A 16,043-nucleotide genomic window follows, 5' to 3' on the forward strand; every position below is an offset into this window, starting at 1 on the left:
TTTATGCTTATAGCTTAATGCAACATGGATTGTGCATTTTATTGATGTCAGAAACACTTGGGCACGTTTATGATGGCACATTCGCCTGACACCGAAGTGAAGCGAATAGCGCTGACTTGGGCGGACGCCGGCTGAACTGAATCGTAAGCCGAGTTTTGTGGCACGGAGGAGCCAGCTGGACCGGTTGGGAGCATTTTAAGCTTCTACGAACCGAGCTAGGGTGACCAGGGGTACCACAGACGTACCCGGGGTGGGGTAGCAAGGTAGATGACAGGGACCCGGCTCGGAAGGCCCGAAGGCGGCCCGGAACGGGGTCTGAGTGTACGGTGCAACACTTACCTGTCTCCACGTGACGGCAGGGGGTGCGTGAGAAGGCGTGACCAGGTCCTCGAATGCACCCAAGTGCCAGCTGGCGATACAAGAGGGCTGAGGGGTGCAAGGCTTTACAGGGTCGCACACTGCCAGTCTGGCCCTCTTGGGACCCAGGAACAGAGGAAATTGCTCTTTCTTTGAAAATGTGGGTGCCGCTGGCTCCGCTTTTTTGGGAGCCAGCGGTGGAAAAGAAACACAAAAAAACAAAGAACTTTCAGGCCTTAGAGGGGAGACGAGGATCCCCCTTCCACGAGGTAGCGGTCGCCGGACACAGTTGCATCGCAACAGACCGCTCCACTGGAGGGATAGCCTCATAACCCTTCGCTGCTCCCCCATCAAGGGTAGTGAGGGGGGAGGAGCTACTTAGGCGGTTTCTGGCAGAGAAAGGTGCCGTCCATGCCCTCGTAAGCTCCTCATGCACTTCAGGGAAGAATGGTACTGGGGCGGCGGGATCTCAACACTGAGATGGTCATATCCCCGCAGTGGGAACATGAGTCATCCACAAGAGCTGCTTCAGCGTGCTGTAAGCCCAAACACGTGATGCAGCAATTGTGACCGTCAGAGAGGGACAGAGAAACGCACCCAGAAACGCACAGATGGAATGGCATCTTGAAAAAGATGCAAAAGCACCCGTGTTGCTCTTTCAGGAAATGGGACCCGTCACCAGTGCCGGAGCACACAGGGGAATGACAGCGGCAACACAGTAACAGTGAACTGAAACAGTGAAGCACTAATTTCTTCGCCCTCTAACAACCGTCAACAAACACAAACACAGAAATTTGATGCTGTTAAAACAGCCGTTGAGAGCTCAGAAGCTCGCGATCACCGCTGCACTCGCGCTGTAGAAACACCAGCACTGGGAGAGTCTTCCAGAAGAACACCGACACACTCGCTCGTTGTATAGAACAACACTCTTCAGAGACATGGACACCGATCGGCTCCGAAGCGAAAGACAACTGGTGCGTGCATCCATTTCCGTATTTATACCCGTGATGCGGGGGCGGGGAGGAGCTTGTGATGCAATTCTCGCACGCCAATGTGCATTGGCTCATTTTAACAATACTCGAAAATGACAGGCTCCCTAAGTGTGATCCCAATCAGTTGACACGTCGACTACGTCGAACGTGAGCGACTGAAAGGGAACTATTTGCACTAAGTATAAATCAAACAACTATTTATACACTGCCTACTTTTTTGTCTTTTATGGTTAACAAGGCTGCATTTATTTGACCAAAAATACAGTAAAAACAGTAATATTGTGAAATATGTTTTACAAAATAATGATTTAATAATATATTTTAATTTTTACAAATTGAAACGACTGTTTTCTATTTGAATATATTTTAAAATATAATTTATTCCAGTGATGGCAAAGCTGAGAACAGCATTTATGTGAAATCTAAAATAGTTGTCTTTACTGTCACTTTTGATCAATTAATACATCCTTCCTGAATAACAAAAAATTTGTATTTTGGTAGTGTATAGATTTTACTATGTAAAATGACACTGATAGTACATAGACAAAACATAGTTTTGGACATGAATAATACCTCAAATCCTGTGGCATATTGCAGAGAGATGAGCTGTTACTTTTCAAATGGATTTTCATCAGACAAATGGTAAACCAAAAGGGAAAATAAAATTACTTCCACAGTCCCAAACCCTTCACTAGTGATTATCCTGAGCTGTGATTTCAAAAACAGCAGACAGGTAACATTATAAGTCCATTTCATGCTTTCCAAAAAAAAAAAAATAATTCAAGTGTGTTCAAGTGTGAAATAATTCAAAATTATTTGCTGCTTGTAAAAGAACAATAGAGAAAGATGCTTTTTGCCCCATAAAAGTGTAGTTATGACATCTACCAGCAGGGGCTGCGTGTGTCAACCTGCCAAACCTTGTGTTCAATTGATAAAAAGATTGGTAACTTCTGGTATAATTGATCTACTGTGACTTAAAAGTGAATTTTCCGATGTTCAGTCTCAAACTTCCCAGACGTCATGCTGTTATCTGAAGCTCAATAGGCAGTTACCTGTTGGTTTCCAGGCTGAAATGGTGCGTGTTAGTGTGCTCTCGCTGGATCCACAGATGGTGTTTTTGTGTCGGAGGCACGCTGGGGCCGTTTATCACATACTGTATCTGCGTGCAGGTGATGCTACACCTCGTCATGCGTTTATAAAGGAGCCACTCGCCACTGTAGTGCTCAACAGAGCGTTTGACAACACTGTCTGTTTGCTGATGCGACAGGTGCTGGCTGCTACATGCGAATTTACTCTCTGTTTCCTCCTTCCATCCTTTTTTCTTTTCATTCCCCTTCTCTCCCCCTCCCTCCCCCCTGCCCATTCTGTGGGTCAAAGAGTTTGTTCAGCATCCGTGTGTTGGCTCAGGAAAGTGCATCGAGGCAGAGGCCTGCTGGGAAATGTAGTTGCAGTAAAAGTGAGCAGTTAAATGGATATTTTGCTCGGTCTGCTTGCTTATGTGTTTAAATAATTAGTCTGTTTTTAGTTTCTCGCTCTAGCGGACTGAGATGAGACAAAACAGCCAAAGGGATCCTCTGGGTCACTTAAGCAAAACAGGAACAAGTGTTATGTTGTGGCAGTGATACAAAAAGCAAAAGAGACAGACAAATTTACCTGCATATTATGCAGGTGATATTAATTCTGTTTCAGTGAATATTTTATTGCAAGCCTCTTCCTGTTTGACAAAAAAAAACTAAAAAAAAACTAAATGTTTGCATAATTTCTGATGTCCGGCAGTGTTTCATTATGCATCAATACTCAACAGTAAGAATTCAGTTCAGTTTTTCTTGTCCTGCCAATGTTTTCAATGGTTCCAACATGTTTTGTAAGTAATTAAATGAAATGTTTATTTATTTGATTTTAAAATAATTGTTTAATAATAATAGTATTATTTATTATAATAAATATATAGTATTTACACTGTATATAGTAGGCCTATGTATTATATATATATATATATTTCACAAGTATACTATACCATTCAAAAGATTGAGGAAGTAACTTTTTCTTTCTTCTTTCAATCAGCAAGAAGACTTGGCAAAAAAATCTGCAAAAATATTAAGCTGAACAACTGCTGCATTAGAATAAGAAATGTTTCTTGAGTACGTAATTAGCATGTCATGAATAAGTTAAATTTGAAACTATATTAAAATAAAATAAAATAGTTATTTATATTTTTAATAATATTTTATAATATTGCAGATTTTACTGTCAAATGTAGTTCTGTTTTGGTTTTGTTGTTCTGTTCCTGTTTTTCCTGTGTTCTCTTTGCTATTTTGTTTCCATGGTAAATAATTTAGTTTGCACGTGTTCCTAAGTTACGTTAATCATCACCCGTCTATATATATATATATATATATTAGGGCCGGGACTTTAACGCGTTAATTAAGATTAATTAATTACACACTTTAACGCGTTAATTAATTACACAAAAAAATATTTTTAATCGCACTTATTTTTGCACCGCGGAACGTTTCTCACTGGATGAGTTTCGGCGGACCGATTATACTGGCGCACCAACTAGCGTTCATGACGAAAAAGCTGACGAGATCACTTTGGTTGGCCGGTGGATGGGAAATTTTGTTACAAAAAACGAACGGATGGAAGCGTCGATAAGAGCATGGTTGTGTGCAAGCTATGCAACAAGGAATTCGCTATTGCTATTAGTGTAGTGTAGCAATATGCTATTGCTACACTTAATGGCAAAAATTGCACTGGTCTTCTGGACTTGGTTGAACAAAAATAAACACTATTTTGTTGCTTAAGCTTATGTATGCAGTCATTATTCAATGGTATACTAAAAATCCATGTGAAAAAAATTACTTCTCACTGTTCTCAGGTCAAATATTTATGCGATTAAAATGCGATTAATTTCGATTAATTAATTACAAAGCCTCTAATTAATTAGATTAATTTTTTTAATCGAGTCCCGGCCCTAATATATATATATATATATATATATATATATATTTATAAGTCCTGAGTTCTCTCTAGTTCTTTGTCCTGTATCGTCAATGTGTGTTTGGTTGTTTTCTCTTGAGATTCCCTTCGGATATATCCTTAAAGACGGTTTATTCCTCTGAATCTTATACGTCGTGCGATCTATATAGTGAGACCATAACAGAATACAGGACCCTCATATTGAGTATATTTAAAAGTTTAAAACATGGACTCACCAGCTGTGCATCTCCTCCTCCTTCCCGGACAAAGACCACTACTGGAGTATTTGGGCTGATTGCTCCAGCTTGGATGAATTTCCTGTACAGACAACGACCCAGAGAACAGCCAGCCACCATCCCGCTGCACAGACACAATGCCAGAGCCCACCGCAGACAGAGGAATTGAGCCTGCCGCGATTAATGAACTGGATCTACCGACCTACCAAAAGGACTGAGCCAAACACCGCCCCGGAGCCTGAGCCTCGACAAACGTCTGACAAGGTGTATTAGCCGGGAACACCGTGCGTCGCCATGGGGATACTCGTCGAGTACGAGGGAATGGAGGAAAACCCCACCCACATTCCCACCACCGAGGGTGAGCTGATATTAAATTTGGCTAGATGTTTTGAGAATTCGATTGTGGAAATTTCCAGATGTCTCCTATCCTTGCTTGTCCCACCCAGCATGAAATCTCAGTGCCCCCGCTGGTTCCACCCAGCTCAGAGTCTCATGTGTTCCTAGATTTCCCTCCCAACCTCCCTCTCCCGCCTCCTCATTCAAAATCAGCCAGTTCCTCAGCCCCGTCTCTGCTAGTTCCCTTCAGAACCACGTCTTCTCTCTGTGTGGATCTGCCTTGGGTATTCCAGTCTCCAGCTCCACCCGGTCAAGGGGATTCCCTGGCTCCTCCTCCAGCCGCTGTTCCTGCCACTCCACCTTGGCCCGTCGCCCAGACTCCTCCGCCTTGGCTCCTCCCATCTTGGCTCCTCCAGGGATCATAGGCTTTACGGCTCCACCTGGCTCACTCGACCCCTCCGGCTCCACCTTGGTCGGACGTTACCTCCACCCTCCTTCCTGCTTCACCTCGGCCCTTAGTCGCTCCGGCTCCATCTTGGTCGGACGTTACCTCCACCCTCCTTCCTGCTTCACCTCGGCCCTTAGTCGCTCCGGCTCCATCTTGGTCGGACCTTACCTCCACCCTCCTTCCTGCTTCACCTCGGCCCTTAGTCGCTCCGGCTCCATCTTGGTCGGACGTTACCGCCGCCCTCCTTCCTGCTCCACCTCGGCCCTTAGTCGCTCTGGCTCCGGCTCCACCTCAGCCCTCCTGTACCCTAGTTCCACCATGGGGGTCGTCGCTCAACTCCGTCGCGGCCTACAGAGTACGGTGAGTACAAATCTCTGCCTTCGCCACGGACTTACGGGTCTTCATCTTCGCTTCGTCCCTTGACCTCTTCAGCTCCTACAGGCTCCGTCTTCCCTCCATCTCCTCCCTGGTCGTTAGTCACACCGGCTCCACCTCAGTCCTCTGGCACCTGGCACCACCTCGGACAAAAATATATATCGATATATCATACAAACTCGATATACCACTCATCCCTATAAATGTCAAAGAAATCCAATTGTTTAATCCTTATTGTCCTGTGGATGTATTTTTTAATGTAACTGAAATTGCTCAGACACAAAAGTTGTATAAAGTGCTTGTTTTGATATGTTAAATTTAATCTGCAAATTTATAAAGATTTGATAATGTGTGGTGGAACAGAAGAAGCCACAGAGTTTATGCTTATAGCTTAATGCAACATGGATTGTGCATTTTATTGATGTCAGAAACACTTGGGCACGTTTATGATGGTAGGCCAAGTAAACTAGAAGGGAGTTTTGCATTTAAAGCAGGCACGTAAACCCTACTGCAAGTCTGTTTTGTTTATAAAATCTGACAATTTTGTCATTCCTTGAAAGTGTCTCAGATGACAAAACCATGGGCAATGTTGTGTGAGCTTAATGTAAGAGAAACATACTGTAGTGGTGTTATTTTCTTGTTTTGGTCACAGTGGCTTCATTTCGGAAGGAATACGGAGCTGCTTGTAAAGTACACAAGATGGGTAAGAGAGAGACAGAGAGAAATTGCTTGTGGGAGGAAAAGGAAAAAGAGTCAGGATGAGATTATATAAACACTTGACATTTTGGATCAATTCAAATGCACCAAGATCTCGGCAGTCTATGTTCTGCTGTATATGAGAAATACTTCAATTGATCCCGTATCAGAGACGTTCCTCTTCATTAAAGGCCTCTCTGTATGTTTGGACTGAAATCAGAGCACAGTTGCTGTGGTAATACATTTGGCCTGGCTTCTGGCTGTACTTTGATCCCTGCATCATAGACGTTATATCTGGTCATCAAAAGTGACCTATTTTAAATATATCTCAAGGCATCTGAAATATTAGAGTCTGTCTGACCCCAGGGTCCTTCAGGGTTCTGTGTGGCAAGGATTTCAGTTCAGGGCAGGCTCAGCTCTTTGAAAAATATCAGAGTCACTTTACTGGTCAATTTAAGTTTAGATCAGGGTTTGACTATTATCAGTGCAAAGCACACAGATCATTTCTCTTCTGCTGGGGAAACACATAGTATGAAATTAAATATTCATATAAACAACAGCTAAATTTTACCTGAGATTTAGAGTCAAACTTACAGGGAGGTAAAATGACTTTAGAAAGAGTGAGGGCAGTATAATTATTTTATGTTTACAATGAAATGGGTAGGACTACTTGTAAAACCTTTTGGCTTTAGCTATCTGTGTTGCGTTATATGCTAACGGTGACAGTTCAAAATGGGAAAAACTTTGCATACAGCTGAGAATTTTTTTTTTCAAAGAGGAAATGCTGAAAATCAAATAATGTGACTAAATAATTAGAAATGTATTTTAGTTTTTTTTCTGTCTAAACATTTGCATAGAACGTATCTGTCTAAGTTACATAAATATTGTTTTTCCAAAGTTTGCGTGCCTGCAATTCAAAAAGTATTAATTGTATCTCAATATGATTTTAGATTCTGGTTCTTAACAAACTTTTCTTTTGAATACTTAATTTTTAATTCTTTCTTAGGAATTACATTTTATCACAACTATTATTGGTTAGATGGAGGTTAACGCACAATGTCTTAAACTTACAGCATCTTTAAAGGGCACCTATTATGCCCCTTTTCACAAGATATAAAATAATTCTTTGATGTCCCCAGAGTGTGTATGTGAAGTTTTAGCTCAAAATACCCCACAGATATTTTTTACAGCATGTTTAAATTGTGACTTTTTGGGGATGAGAAAAATGCGCCGTTTTAGTGTGTACCCTTTTAAATGCAAATGAGCTGCTGCTGCCGTCACAAAGGGCGGAGCCTCACAAGGTTGCGCTCAGTGGCAGGACAATCTCATCTAACGGAATGATAATATCAAAACAGAAACTCTCAGTAGCGGTGTTTATTTCGACCCTGAGTTGGACAAAAATGCACACAAAGCCAGAGAATATATGCTGTATGGAGAAGGAACAGGTATGGTTTAGTTTAATTACGGTTATAAATTATTTTTAATCTTGCTTTTATCCACTATTAATACAAGCCTGTTGTAGCGAACCGTGTCTGAATGATGGCCAAAAATTTACTGATGAGTTTTATGAAGTTTATTGTACATCACACAAAAGATGAAGCGTCGGTTTTACTCCAGAAAATCACCGTAAGAGCTGAATAAACATAAGTGTGCATTAAAGTCTTATCCATAAACTCTCTCTCTCCCTTTCATGATCATCAACATACACAGCGAATTACACAAAAACACTCGTTACAACTAACAGTAAACACATATACTGTATACAGACTTTATGCCTTTTCAGTGGGTGCTTAAAAAACTGGTAAGCTTTATCCATAAAGCAACTGTGACTGTAATAAAGTGCCCGCTCTCCCTTTACTGCCGTGATCGGTAGCGTTTGGCCTATTGCTCCGGAGACTATAAGCTGGATCACGAACAGTTGGTACAGATCCATCCTTGAGTAAAAACGAGAGTAAATGAAGACTACTATGTTCAGTCTTACATCTTATAACAAAACAGCTCAATCGTTTAGGAGACATTCTTGTCTACAGCTGCTCCGGTGTCGAAACAATGGCGGACTGTGTACAGCTCACTCAGGGCTATGCTAAAACTGCAGTGTCAGTCAACAGTCGTGGGAGGGGCCTGTGCAAAAGTACGTCACATTGCCCCGAATCTGAGAACGGGTTGTTCTGAGACAGTGCTTATGATTTATGGGTATTAAAAAAAAAGCACTGGGTGGATTTTTATCGTTATATGGTGGTTATGTACACACACCAACACACATTTATGTTCGAACATCATGTAAAAGTGAATTTTGCATAATAGGTGCCCTTTAAGTTTGGAAATTGCAGTTGGACAACAGTTTACTGTTTACATATTACTGTTAAGTGGAAAAATGTGCTTTTAAAAAAAGCTTATTTACACCAAAGTCTAGCCTATATGTTTGAAAACTTTTTGGCCATCTTTAACTACTGTGAACACTATTTGGGTGGTTTCAGATAGTGGGATTTCGTAGCAGGGTCAATGTTTTTAGCCTTAGTCTCTTAAAACATGCTCTGTTTGAGGAATATGATCGTTCTGGAGCTCAACATAAGCTCTTTCTGTCTATATATAGTAGTGAGATTGTAGTAAGTATTGCTCATCCTCATTATTTGCTTGCATTGCATCAGCAGTGTTTAGTTCTAGTCCATATTTGCGTGTGTATGTCATCATCGATTCAATGCTGATGAACGAAACTGGGGTGTTTACGCTGTTGGATAATTTATGTTTTGTGAAGCTTAAAGAATGTATTTATTTGAACAATTTGGAATCCAGCATCTTCTATATTCCCTTTGCTTCTCTACTGCTGTTTATTTTATTATTCTTCCTCACTTTGAACAACCCGGAACATTTGATCCCTATGATTAACACTCACCAAACTTTGCATGCATGAAGAGTCTGTGGCTAATTGCATTTTGTGTAATTTTGGGATGGAAGGGATGTATGGTTGCCTAGCAACTAGCGGTTAAATTAGCAATATTGAAAACATCAGCCGTGCTAACCCCGTTTGAGCTGGAGACTTCACATGAGACTTCTCCTCACCGTGAACAAATTTCCCACAAGGCCTAAATACTGATATATATATATATATATATATATACTATCGTTCAAAAGTTTGGTATCTCTAAGTTTTTTGTATGTTGTTGAAAAAAGTCTCTTATGCTCACCAAAGCTGATCAAAAACACAGTAAAAACAACACAGTAAAAATTTTCTAATGAATATTATTTAAATTGCAATTAATTCCTTTGATGGCAAAGCTGAATTTTTTGCAGCCATTACTCCAGTCTTCAGTAGCCCCTTTCACACATACAGTCTGGTAAATTAATGGTAAATAAAAAATACTTTTCAAAAATACCATTGAATCGGTTTTGGCAATTCACCAGCATGAGAAGTTTAAAATTACCATCAAATTACTGGTATGATGCTGTGTGTGAACAAAGTATGAGCATGTACGAGGTCAGCATTCACTGACGTAAGTCTGCTTTGGGCCAATCATAAAGCTCTGTCAGAGACGTCTATGGTAAGTTCCGCTGCTTTTAACTGTTTTTCTATGTAAACATCCGCTAGACAAACATCTGACCGTTCCTCCGCATGTCGTCTTTCAACGGTTCTGCGGCTCTGCAGTTACTATTGCATACTATAGTAACTGCAATACTATAACAAGTAACTATTATATGGCTTGTGTTTTTTAGAGCAAAACCATGTTTTGTGTGACCTTACATCTGCCACTTTAGAAGTAAAAAAAGAAAGTTACTAAAATGAAACTAAAGCGCTTTTCATCCAGGTGGATGAAGAAAATGCCTCAGCATCATTTCCTTCATTACTGGTCATTTACGATGATTGACATCAAAGAGTTTGCATTTTGGTACTGATATGTGAATTGATTCTTACCTGTAAGAAGACAGACCGCGTTTCGTGTATTTACCGGAAAAGTCATTCTGTTGATTTTATGGTAATTTACCGGGATTGCTGTGTAACAGGGCTAGTGTCACATGACCCTTCAGAAATCATTCTAATATGCTGATTTGATGCTCAAGAAAACAATCTTATTATTATCTATGTAGAAAATATTTATAATTAATACTTAATATTTTTTTGTGGTAACTGTGATATATTTTTTTCAGGATTCTTTAAAGAATAGAAAGTTTAAAAGAACAGCATTTATTTTAAATGGAAGTCTTTACTCTAACTTTTGATCAATTTAAAGCATCCTTGCTGAACATAAATATTTATTTATTTATTTTTAAAAATCGTACTGACTCCAAACGTTCGAACAGTAGTGTACACTACCATTTGAGGTTTTGGGGTCTATTTAACAACAAATGAACATGAGTGGGATTGTAAACTCAAAGTGAAGTTTTAAAGCACACTTGTACAACCACTTTTTGTAAGAGACAGCCTAAATCTCTCCTGTGTGTGTGTGTGTGTGTGTGTGTGTGTGTGTGTGTGTGTGTGTGTCTGTGTGTGTGTGTGTGTGTGTGTGTGTGTGTGTGTGTGTGTGTGTGTGTGTGTGTGTGTGTGTGTGTGTGTGTGTGTGTGTGTGTGTGTGTGTGTGTGTGTGTGTGTGTGTGTGTGTGTGTGCGTGCGTGTGTGTGTGTGTGTGTGTGTGTGTGTCTTCAGCGGCCCCTGCCAGGTCCTGGATGAAGGCCTGATTGATATCTCTCTGCTGGCAGGAGAACATCTCTCTCCTCCTGCTCTGTTGTTATTTTCGTTCCTCTTTATTCTCAAGAGTTTATTTCAGGAGTTTTGGACTTTTGAATCTCATCTTTATGTTAGAAAGAAGACCAGATCTCACTCCTGAACAAAACACATCCAAATATATAAGCCGCACTGCATTTGCATCCTACTTTGTAGTTTTTGTTAGGTATGGGCATATTTAGAAATTTTAACAGATGGAGGTAATATGAATCTATTAATAACTTGTTGTTTTTAGTTCTACCAGAAAGACTCGAGAGATAAAATGATATAACAAGCGTATATTTATTAACAGCTCGGCAAGCATGAATTTATAAAGTTCTTTGGCATAGGCCCCGTCCTTAGCGAGCAATGGGAGGGTAGCGGAATCTGCATGTCCTGCCTGAAGATGAAGGCAGGGCCGCAGCCGACCCCCCTGGAGGTAAAGGAAGGGACCATCCTGGTGGTGGTGGGGAGGATGAAGGGGAAGCGGCACCATCTTGGTGGTGGTTAGGGAGGATGAAGGGGAAGGCACCATCTTGGTGGTGGTTGGGGAGGATGGAGGTAATTGGCAGCGTCAGTACCTGCGAACTCAGACAAATGTAAGAACCAATCTTTTATACTGTGAGTGTGAGCACATGATTCGTTAGAAGTGAGGTAATACATGACGCACTGATTGAGTCTTCCTAGCAGAACTTACGCTAAAGCTTTCATTTCACACCAAATGTCCAATATATAATGTGATGTAATTTTTAGAATAAAAACCAAGCATTGAAACAGTTTAATGTAATCTAATGTTGAATTTAAATATTTTACTACTTTGGCATTGAAAATAAGTAAACTGTTTGAATTGAGGGTAAAAAAAATATCTGATATAGACACACACACACACACACACACACTCTTTTACTCACCCATGCAGAATTTATTTGATTAAAAATATAGTAAAAACAGTAATATTTTAAAATGTAATGTATTCCTGTGTTGCAAAGCTGAATTTTTTACCATACTCCAGTCTTCAGTGTCACATGATCCTTCAGAAATCATTCTAATATGTTGATTTTCTGCTTATGAAACATTTCTTATTATTATCAGTGTTGAAAATAGTAATGCTATTGTGGTGATTTTGCTTTTCAGGAATCTTTTTTTAAATATAAATATTTTTGTAACAATGTAAAAGTCACTTTATACTTGATTGTCACTTGAACAATTTAATGCATCCTTGCTGAATAAAACAGATTTTATTTAATTTTTTTAACTTTTGAATAGTACTGTACATTAGACCAGTGAAATTATTCTGATTGGTCAATCATGGCATGTATTCCAGTTAGTCACATACAGTGGTGGAATGTAACGAAGTACAAATACTTTGTTACTTTACTTAAGTACATTTTTCACATATCTTTACTTAAGTAGAATCAATAGTGCAAACTTATTACTTTTACTTCGTTACATTTTGCAGCAATTATTATACTTTCTAATTCACTACATTTCTACAACGTTCTGTTACATTTTCGTTACATTTTCTGATCAGTTCAGGATGACGGTTGCCATATTGTGCGTTCGTCGCACGTTTGTCTCACCAGGGAAGTTTGGTTGCCATATCAACCCGGTCACACTAAATGCGTCTCTATAGCACGCAGTGTGTTTATTGTGCAATTTATACGCGGAAATTTGTCTTTACGTGCATAGGATACGCATGGGTAGGTTTAGTAGTGGTGTGGGGTGCGTGTGTAGCCTATTATACGTTTGGTTAGGATTAGTATGGCAAGCCAAGAGGTTCAGAATTAAGCGTTTACAGCCAAACCCCGTCAAATTAAGCTAGATGTGTATATTGCCTAATTGCAAGCTTGTTCAGAAATGGTGACAAAAACTTTAAAAATAACAGCTTTTCCATCATTATTGAACATCATTATAGGATTATTAGGTTGAATGAGTTAGGATGAACTGTTTTATTAATCATTAGAATATAGACATTAAAGGTGAACTAAGTAACTTTTTTACCTTAACCGAACAGCTTTGGAGTCATTGTAATGATTATATTACTGATTTCGTGTTGAATGGTGGTCGTCTCGCACCCCCCTGGTGCCTGTGAGCCGCAAAATCCACCCTTGCAACTTTGGGACGGCGAGCCGCCGGTCTGAGTGTTAGGAAGTATCGTGTGATATCAGGTCTCGCGAGGTAACGAATTGCTTTACGGCAAAAAACAGATCTGATAAAATGAGCATCAAACAGAAATAACCCGCCGCCGTATACATGTGGTGTTGGGCGTGGTAAAGGGGCCATACCTTATTTCCACTCGTTACAGCGTCCATCCTACTGAACAGGTACCGGTGTACAGGGGGAGGGGATCCGGTCGTGAGTGCGAGCCATCTCTGCATGAGTGCTATTCACGACAGTACAAGTACTCCACAGCGACTCTAGGGGTCGCTGTTTGACAAAAATGGAATTCCTACTTAGTGCTGCTTTAAGAGAATAAATTGTTATGCAAGTACTTTTACTTTTAATACTTAAAGTACATTTAAAATCAGGTACTTTTTACTTTTTACTTAAGTAGGGTTGTCATTGTGGTACTTCTACTTTCACTAAAGTAAATATGTCTCTGGTTATTTGTACTTTTACTTAAGTACTGAGATTCAGTACTTCCTCCACCACTGGTCACATAATAAGCAGTAATGCTATCTGAATCTGATCTGAATGCAATATGGGTCTAATCACATTTAGTCACTTGTATTTCATCCCTAGTTTACGGTGGCCGAGACAGCTCAACGCGCTGCAACTGAAGCAAACACATGCAAATAGAGAAAAACGTGTGCAAATAGAAAAAAACACATGCAAATAGAAAAACACGCGTGCAAATAGAAAAAAACACCAGCAAATAAAAAAAAAACATCTTCATCAGTTTCACAACACACGTGGCTCCAAATAAGGAAACGCACTGCAAAAGTTCACAACACAACCAAATACAGAAAACGCGCTGCAAATAACACAGACCACAACGGAAATGTTTCCAGGGGAACCAAATAAGTGACGAACCCGGCTGAGACGTGCTTATTGCTCGTGAGCTTCCCTATGCCATACTCCCTTCGAAGGGTAGATTGCAGAGCCCTTTTGGAGTGAGCAAGGCTCTAGTGGGCTGCCGTGTGGAACGCACTTGATGAAGGGAGCAACTAAAGACAACGTGGGATGTTCCCATGACAACGCAGCACGGTGAAACAATTTGTACAGTGAAAAAATGAAACAATTTGTACAGTGTAACTGATGTATAGATAAATATCTTTCCTTCATGTTTTTCTTCTTTATCTTTTTTATTTATTTATTTTAGTTTCCAGCTCATTGTTCTTTTCTCATTTGTATTCTGATGACATTGAACATATTGTTAATACATTTTGTACATTGTATACAAGTTGTATGTCATAAAAAATGTAATCTCTGTATGTTTTGCACAAACAAATAAATAAATAAACAAATAAATAAAGTATAATTTTAAGCTGTAAGCACCAGCACGCATAGATTTATGGATATCTATGCCGGTGTTGTGCCGAATTTCGACCCCCGCCAAATTATTACCCCCCTAGCATTGGTAGGTTTAGGATTAGTTGTGGGGGAGGGGTTAGGATTAGGGGCGGGGTTGGGATTAGGCAATCAGGTACTGACTTCAACGAGGGGGGTAATAATTTGGCAGGGGGTCGAAATTCGGCACAACACCGGCACGTCCCAGCCGGGTTCGTCACTTATTTGGTTCCCCTGGAAACATTTCCGTTGTGCTCTGTGTTATTTGCAGCGCGTTTATGTATTTGGTGGTGTTGTGACTATTTGGAGCACACGTGTGTTGTGAAACTAATGAAGATGTTTTCTTAATTTGCAGGTGTTTTTTTTTTATTTGCACGCGTTTTTTTCTATTTGCATGCGTTTTTTTCTATTTGCATGCGTTTTATTTTATTTGCATGTGTTTTTTTCTATTTGCACGCGTTGTTTTCTATTTGCATGTGTTTTCTTCTATTTGCATGCGTTTTCTTCAGTTGCAGCGCCTTGAGCTCTCTCGGCCACCGTACTAGTTGTTGAAAACAGCAACTGTTTTTCTCGGGTCTCCTCCTCAGTGAGTGCTAGATATTGGCTTGTGCTGTAGATCTTTACTTTCATTAAATTGTCTCAGGTCTGACTGATTCGTCCCGTCCTCTCTAATCATCCTCTTATTAGACCTGCACAACCTCCCAAAATTAAAAACGTCTCCCAAAAACAAATGAAAAACAAGCTCCACTCAATCACACTGAGATAGCTCCATCCATCTGCTGATTGAGTAGCTACTTATTGGGCTTGTAAAAATCATTCACGTCTATGGCATTGTTCCAGAATCTTGCGAGACACCTATGTAGGCAACATGGCTTTCTCAGCGCAAATGCTGTTCTAAAAGGTAAGCAAAAGTTCTACAGCAGTATTTTGTCTCTTTCACAGAGAAGGCAATCCCATAAAATATACATTATTTGTAGTATTATTTAACCTAAAATTGTGTATATGTTTGTGTACTTATTAGATTTACATTATTTACATTAGTCAAAATGGATATTAGTCATACACAGCTAACAGGGAACATTCTCAGAACTTTGGCTAACATTCTTGCAAGGTTCTCTCAAATTTATTATGAACAAACCTTATTCCACTAACGTTAATGGAATATGTTCTCAAAGTTACCTGGTCTTCAATAAGGCTCTCAAAACATTAGCACAAAAACATTTTTTATGTTATATATAACCCTTTTCTTTTTGCCCCCGTTTTTCATGAGCTGAACTCCAAGACGTAAGACTTTTTCTATGTACACAAAAGGCCTATTTCCCTCAAATATTGTTCACAAATCTGTCTAAATCTGTGTTAATGAGCACTTCTCCTTTGCCGAGATAATCCATCCACCTCACAGGTGTGGCATATCAAGA

At 40.0% G+C, this 16,043-nt stretch overlaps 1 protein-coding gene across 1 annotated transcript in view; it reads left to right on the forward strand.

Moving 5' to 3' along the window:
- Positions 1-16,043, forward strand: part of pcdh15a (protocadherin-related 15a) — a 275,961-nt gene that overhangs the window by 68,926 nt on the left and 190,992 nt on the right. The window lies entirely within an intron of this gene.

This window comes from Rhinichthys klamathensis, unplaced genomic scaffold (assembly GCF_029890125.1).
Source record: "Rhinichthys klamathensis goyatoka isolate OS25496 unplaced genomic scaffold, OSU_Roscu_1.1 h1tg000338l_1, whole genome shotgun sequence".
Taxonomy (NCBI): domain Eukaryota; kingdom Metazoa; phylum Chordata; class Actinopteri; order Cypriniformes; family Leuciscidae; genus Rhinichthys; species Rhinichthys klamathensis.